This window comes from Triticum aestivum, chromosome 3A (assembly GCF_018294505.1).
Source record: "Triticum aestivum cultivar Chinese Spring chromosome 3A, IWGSC CS RefSeq v2.1, whole genome shotgun sequence".
NCBI classification, from domain to species: domain Eukaryota; kingdom Viridiplantae; phylum Streptophyta; class Magnoliopsida; order Poales; family Poaceae; genus Triticum; species Triticum aestivum.
In genome coordinates this window covers 244,927,575-244,935,976 of record NC_057800.1, presented here as the reverse complement: position 1 = coordinate 244,935,976, position 8,402 = coordinate 244,927,575, and positions in this window count along the sequence as shown.

Here is an 8,402-nt window from a genome sequence, read left to right as displayed (position 1 = left end):
TCCATCCAACTCCATGGCAAACCTGAGTGCAAGACAATGACCTATCGCACCTTAATCCTTGTCTAAAAATTCTGCAACATGAGACATTGCAGCCGTGTAGGTCAGCACATGGAATATGCTGGCAAGTTCACACCATAGAGCAATGATGAATAATATCTATCACTACATGCATATTTGGCTGGTGGAGGCTCTAAGTTTAACATTTGCATAAAGCTAATTTTTCCCTACAACAAAGGAATAGATTTCATTTACTACCATGTTTATGCCATTATTGAGAAGGTATCCCCAACACAATCCCAAAATTACCAGGTAACAATAATAATAATAATAATAATAAATACCCAACAAATTTAATAAGTAAAGTGATGAGATCAACCAATAACTCAAATACCAGATACTCAAAATAGTCCATAACCGGGGACACAACTAATCATGATTAGTTTGTACACTCTGCAGAGGTTTGTGCACTTTTTCCCACAAGACTTGACCGCATCCATGATCGGAAGATCGAGACATAGCCTTTATGAAGAGGTCCCCTTAACCGATAGATAGTCCGGTACACCTACAATTCCCCTACATCTGCTAGCCCATCATGGAAACATTTCCCACAACTTAATTAACTATGCCAGAGCCCATAATAGGTTGTGGCTGCACATGGAAGTTTCTGAGCATGAATAATCTTATGATCCCTTTGAGCCTGGGTGGCATTCCGTAGGACGATCACACGGGTACCACGGGATCTCCTAGGACAACACAGGATTCCCCAGGTGCCCACAACCAATCCAGCAGACATGTATTAAAGTAGCCACCTTAAATTTCCCTTAGTTAATATCTCTCACAACTTGCATGATTCTCACATACCAATCCCCGTCTACGAGCATGGCTATGCAACATGAGCATAACATATATTCAAAGGGTGAACAAAGGTATTAGGTTCCTACCTCATCAACTACATAGAAATAACTGAAGGAAATATGCCCTAGAGGCAATAATAAAGTTTTTATTTATATTTCCTTATATCATGATAAATGTTTATTATTCATGCTAGAATTGTATTAGCAGGAAACTTTGTACATGTGTGAATACATAGACAAACTGAGTGTCACTAGTATGCCTCTACTTGACTAGCTCGTTAATCAAAGATGGTTAAGTTTCCTAACCATTGACATGAGTTATCATTTAATTAATGGGATCACATCATTAGAGAATGATGTGATTGACTTGATCCATCCGTTAGCATAGCACGATGATCGTTTAGTTTGTTGCTATTGCTTTGTTCATAACTTATACATGTTCCTATGACTATCAGATGATGCAACTCCCGAATACCGGGGGAACACTTAGTGTGCTATCAAACATCATGGCGTAACTGGCTGACTATAAGGATTCTCTACAGGTGTCTTCGATGGTGTTTGTTGAGTTGGCATAGATCGAGATTAGGATTTGTCACTCCGTGTATCGGAGAGGTATCACTGGGCCCTCTCGGTAATGCACATCACTATAAGCCTTGCAAGCAATATGACTAATGAGTTAGTTATGGGATGTTGCATTACAGAACGAGTAAAGAAACTTGCTAGTAACAAGATTGAACTAGGTATTGAGATACCAATGATCAATCTCGGGCAAGCAGCATACCGATGACAAAGGGAAAAAGGTATGTAGTTATGCGGTGTGAACAATAAAGATCTTCGTACAATATGTAGGAACCAATATGAGCATCGAGGTTCAGCTATTGGTTATTGACCGGAGATGATTCTTGGTCATGTCTACGTAGTTCTCGAACCTGTAGGGTCCGCACGCTTAACGTTTGATGACGATCGGAATTATGAGTTTATGTGTTTTGATGTACCGGAGGTAGTTCAGAGTCCCGGATGTGAACATGGACATGATGAGGAGTCTCGAGATGGTCGAGACATAAAGATCAATATATTGGAAGACTATGTTTGGACATTGGAATGGTTCCGGATGAGTTCGGGCATTTACCGGAGTACCGGGAGGTTACCGGAACTCCCCGGGGAGTCAATGGGCCTTATTGGGCCTTAGTGGGAGAGAGGAGGAGGCGGCCAAGGTGGAGGGCATGCCCCCGAAGCCCAATCCAAATTGGGTGGGGGGCTGCCCCCTTTCCTTCCCTCTCTCTCCCCCTTCCTTCCTCTCCTACTCCAACTAGGGAAGGGGGAATCCTACTCCCCCCTTGGGCGCGCCATGAGAGGGCCGGATCTCCCCTCCTCCACTCCTTTATATACGGGGGAGGTGGGCACCCCATAGACATACAAGTTGATTGTTTAGCCGTGTGCGATGCCCCCCTCCACAGATTTCTACCTCGGTCATATCGTTGTAGAGCTTAGGCGAAGCCCTGCGTTGGTAACTTCATCATCACCGTCATCATGCCGTCGTGCTGACGAAACTCTCCCTCGACCTCAGCTGGATCTAGAGTTCGTGGGACGTCACCGAGCTGAACGCGTGCAGATCGCGGAGGCGCTGTACCTTCGGTGCTAGGATCGGTCGGATCGTGAAGACGTACGACTACATCAACCGCGTTCTCACAATGCTTCCACTTACGGTCTACAAGGGTATGTGCACTACACGCTCCCCTCTCGTTGCTATGCATCACCTAGATGGATCTTGCGTGTGCATAGGATTTTTTTTTGAAATTACTGCGTTCCCCAACAGCGGCATCAGAGCTAGGTCTATGAGTAGATGTTATATACACGAGTAGAACACAAAGGAGTTGAGCATATACATATTTCTTGTCGTTACTAGTTGATTCTTGATTCAGCGGTACTGTTGGATGAAGTAGCTCAGACCGACATTACACGTACGCTTACGCGGGATTGGTTCTACTGATGTGCTTCGCACACAGGTGGCTAGTGGGTGTCTGTTTCTCCAACTTTAGTTCAATTGATTTCAATGAACAGGGTTCTTTTCGAAGATCAAAAAGCAATCACTATACTATGTTGTGGTTTTTTATGCATAGGTAAGAACGGTTCTTGCTAGAAGCCCGTAGCAGCCACGTAAAACTTGCAACGAGAAAGTAGAGGACGTCTAACTTGTTTTTGCAGGGCATGTTGTGATATGATATGGTCAAGACATGATTATATAAATTGTTGTATGAGATGATCATGTTTTGTAACACAGTGATCGGCAACTGGCAGGAGCATATGGTTGTCGCTTTATTGTATGTAATGCAATCGCCATGTAATTGCTTTACTTTATCACTAAGCGGTAGCGATAGTCGTAGAAGCAATAGTTGGCGAGACGACAATGATGCTTCGATGGAGATCAAGGTGTCAAGCCAGTGATGATGGTGATCATGACGGTGCTTTGGAGATGGAGATCAAAGGCACAAGATGACGATGGACATATCATATCACTTATATTTGATTGCATGTGATGTTTATCCTTTATGCATCTTATTTTGCTTAGTTCGGCGGTAGAATTATAAGATGATCTCTCACTAAATTTCAAGGTACAAGTGTTCTCCCTGAGTATGCACTGTTGCTATAGTTCGTCGTGCCGAGACACCGCGTGATGATGGGGTATGATAAGGTCTACGTTCACATACAATGGGTGCAAGCCAGTTTTGGACAAGCAGAATACTCGGGTTAAATTTGACGAGCCAAGCATATGCAGATATGGCCTAGGAACTGAGACCGAAAGGTCGAGCGTGAATCATATAGTAGATATGATCAACATAGTGATGTTCACCATTGGAAACTACTCCATATCACGTGATGATCGGACATGGTTCAGTTGATATGGATCACATGATCACTTAGATGATTAGAGGGATGTCTATCTAAGTGGGACTTCTTACGTAATATGATTAATTGAACTTTAATTTATCATGAACTTAGTACCTGATAGTATTTTGCATCTCTATGTTGTTGTAGATAGATGGCCCGTGCTGTTGTTCCATTGAATTTTAATGCATTCCTAGAGAAATCTAAGTTGAAAGATGATGGTAGCAACTACACGGACTGGGTCCATAACTTGAGGATTATCCTTGTTGTTGCACAGAAGAATTATGTCCTGGAAACACCGTTGGGAGACAAGCCTGCTGCAAATGGTGCTGACAACATTAAGAAAATTTGGCAGAGCAAAGCTAATGACTACTCGACGGTTCAGTGTGCCATGCTTTACGGCTTAGAACCGGGACTACAAGGACATTTTGAATGTTATGGAGCATATGAGATGTTCCAGGAGTTGAAGTTAATATTTCAAGCAAATGCACGGATTGAGAGATATGAAGTCTCCAAAAGTTCTATAGCTGCAAAATGGAGGAGAATTGTTCTGTCAATGAACATATACTCAGATTGTCTGGGTACCACAACCACTTGACTCAGCTGGGAGTCAATCTTCCTGATGATAGTGTCATTGACAGAGTTCTTGAATCACTGCCACCAAGCTACAAGACCTTCGTGATGAACTATAATATGCAAGGGATGGATAAGACAATTCCCGAGCTCTTCACAATGCTAAAGGCTGCGGAGGTAGAGATCAAGAAGGAGCATCAAGTGTTGATGGTCAACAAGACCACCAGTTTCATGAAGAAGGGCAAAGGGAAGAAGGGAAACTTCAAGAAGAACAGCAATCAAGTTGTTGCTCAAGTGAAGAAGCCCAAGTCTGGACCTAAGCCTGAGACTGAGTGGTTCTACTGCAAAGGGACTGGTCACTGGAAGCGGAACTACCCCAAGTATTTGGCAGATAAGAAGGACAGCAAAGTGAAAGGTATATTTGATATACATGTTATTGATGTGTACCTTACTAATGCTCGCAGTAGCGCTGAGTATTTGATATTGGTTCTGTTGCTAATATTTGCAACTTGAAACAGGGGCTACGGATTAAGCGAAGATTGGCTAAGGACGAGGTGACGATGCGCGTGGGAAATGGTTCCAAAGTCGACTTGATCACCATTGGCACGCTACCTCTACATCTACCTTCGGGATTAGTATTAGACCTGAATAATTGTTATTTGGTACCAGATTAAGCATGAACATTATATCTAGATCTTGTTTGATGCAGGACGGTTATTCATTTAAATCAGCGAATAATGGTTGTTTTATTTATATGAGTAATATGTTTTATGGTCATGCACCCTTGATGAGTGGTCTATTTTTACTAAATATTGATAGTAGTGATACACATATTCATAGTATTGAAGCCAAAAGATATAAGTTTAATGATGATAGTGCGACTTATTTGTGGCACTGCCGTTTAGGTCATATTGGTATAAAGCGCATGAAGAAACTCCATGCAGATGGACTTTTGGAATCACTTGATTATGAATCAGTTGATGCTTGCGAACCATGTCTCATGGGCAAGATGACTAAGACTCTGTTCTCCGGAACAATGGAACGAGCAACAAACTTATTGGAAATAATACATACTGATGCATGCGGTCCGATGAGTGCTGGATGCTCATGGCGGGTATCGTTATTTTCTGACCTTCACTGATGATTAGAGCAGATATGGGTATATCTACTTGATGAAACATAAGTCTGAAACATTTGAAAATTTCAAAAATTTCAGAGTGAAGTGGAAAATCATCGTAACAAGAAAATTAAGTCTCTACGATCTGATCATGGAGGTGAATATTTGAGTTACAAGTTTGGTCTTCATTTGAAACAATGCGGAATAGTTTCGCAACTCACGCCACCTGGAACACCACAGCATAATGGTGTGTCCGAACATCGTAACCGCACTTTATTTGATATGGTGCGATCTATGATGTCTCTTACTAATTTACCGCTATCATTTTGGGGTTATGCTTTAGAGACAGATGCATTCATGTTAAATAGGGCACCATCGAAATCCGTTGAGACGATACCTTATGAACTATGGTTTGGCAAGAAACCCAAGTTGTCGTTTCTTAAAGTTTGGGGCTGCGATGCTTATGTGAAAAAGCTTCAACCTGATAAGCTCAAACCGAAATCGGAGAAATGTGTCTTCATAGGATACCCAAAGGAGATTGTTGGGTACACCTTCTATCACAGATCCGAAGGCAAGATATTCGTTGCTAAGAATGGATCCTTTCTAGAGAAGGAGTTTTTCTCGAAAGAAGTGAGTGGGAGGAAAGTAGCACTTGATGAGGTAACTGTACCTGCTCCCTTATTGGAAAGTAGTTCATCACAGAAATCAGTTCCAGTGATTCCTACACCAGTAAGTGAGGAAGCTAATGATGATGATCATGAAACTTCTGATCAAGTTACTACCGAATCTCGTAGGTCAACCAGAGTAAGATCCGCACCAGAGTGGTATGGTAATCCTGTTCTGGAGGTCATGTTACTTGACCATGACGAACCTACGAACTATGAGGAAGCGATGATGAGCCCACATTCCGCAAAATGGCTTGAGGCCATGAAATCTGAGATGGGATCCATGTATAAGAACAAAGAGTGGACTTCGGTTGACTTGCCCGATGATCGGCAAGCCATAGAGAATAAATGGATCTTCAAGAAGAAGACTGACGCTGACGGTAATATTACTGTCTACAAAGCTCGACTTGTTGCAAAAGGTTTTCGACAAGTTCAAGGAGTTGACTACGATGAGACCTTCTCACCCGTAGCGATGCTTAAGTCCGTCAAAATCATGTTAGCAATTCCCGCATTTTATGATTATGAAATTTGGCAAATGGATGTCAAAACTGTATTCCTTAATGGATATCTTAAAGAAGAGTTGTATATGATGCAACCAGAAGGTTTTGTCAATCCAAAAGGTGCTAACAAAGTGTGCAAGCTCTAGCGATCCATTTATGGACTTGTGCAAGCCTCTTGGAGTTGGAATATACATTTTGATAGTGTGATCAAAGCATATGGTTTGATACAGACTTTTGGAGAAGCCTGTATTTACAAGAAAGTGAGTGGGAGGTCTGTAGAATTTCTAGTATTATATGTGGATGACATATTGTTGATCGGAAATGATACTGAATTTCTGAATAGCATAAAAGGATACTTGAATAAGATTTTTTCAATGAAAGACCTCGGTGAAGTTGCTTATATATTTAGCATCAAGATCTATATAGATAGATCAGGACACTTAATTAGACTTTCACAAAGCACATACCTTGATAAGTTTTGAAGAAGTTCAAAATGGATCAAGCAAAGAAAGGGTACTTGCCTGTGTTACAAGTTGTGAAGTTGAGTCAGACTCAATGCCCGACCACTGTAGAAGATAGAGAGAAAATGAAACTCATTCCCTATGCTTCAGCCATAGGTTCTATCCTGTATGCAATGATGTGAACTAGACCTGATGTGTCCCTTGCTATTAGTTTAGTAGGGTGGTACCAAAGTAATCCAGGAGTGGATCACTAGACAGCGGTCAAGAATATCCTGAAATACCGAAAAAGGACTAAGAATATGTTTCTCATTTATGGAGGTGACAAAGAGCTCGTCATAAACGGTTACGTCGATGCAAGCTTTGACACTGATCTAGATGACTCTAAGTCACAAACTGGATACGTATTTTTATTGAATGGTGGAGCTGTCAGTTGGTGCAGTTCCAAGCAGAGCGTCATGGCGGGATCTACATGTGAAGCGTAGTACATAGCTGCTTCGGAAGCAGCAAATGAAGGAGTCTGGATGAAGGAGTTCATATCCGATCTAGGTGTCATACCTAGTGCATCGGGTCAAATGAAAAATCTTTTGTGACAGTACTGGTGCAATTGCCTTGGCAAAGGAATCCAGATTTCACAAGAGAACCAAGCACATCAAGAGACGCTTCAATTTCATCCGCGATCAAGTCAAGGAGGGGACATAGAGATTTGCAAGATACATACGGATATGAATGTTGCAGACCCATTAACTAAGCCTCTCTCACGAGCAAAACATGATCAACACCAAGACTCCATGGGTGTTAGAATCATTACTGTGTAATCTAGATTATTAACTCTAGTGCAAGTGGGAGACTGAAGGAAATATGCCCTAGAGGCAATAATAAAGTTGTTATTTATATTTCCTTATATCATAATAAATGTTTATTATTCATGCTAGAATTGTATTAATGGAAACTTAGTACATGTGTGAATACATAGACAAACTGAGTGTCACTAGTATGCCTCTACTTGACTAGCTCGTTAATGAAAGATGGTTAAGTTTCCTAACCATTGACATGAGTTGTCATTTGATTAACGGGATCACATCATTAGAGAATGATGTGATTGACTTGACCCATCCTTTAGCTTAGCACGATGATCGTTTAGTTTGTTGCTATTGCTTTGTTCATAACATATACCTGTTCCTATGACTATGAGATTATGCAACTCCTGAATACCGGAGGAACACTTAGTGTGCTATCAAATGTCACAACGTAATAGGGTAGCTATAAATATGCTCCACATGTGTCTCTGATGGTGTTTGTTGAGTTGGCATAGATCGAGATTAGGATTTGTCACTCCGTGTATCGGG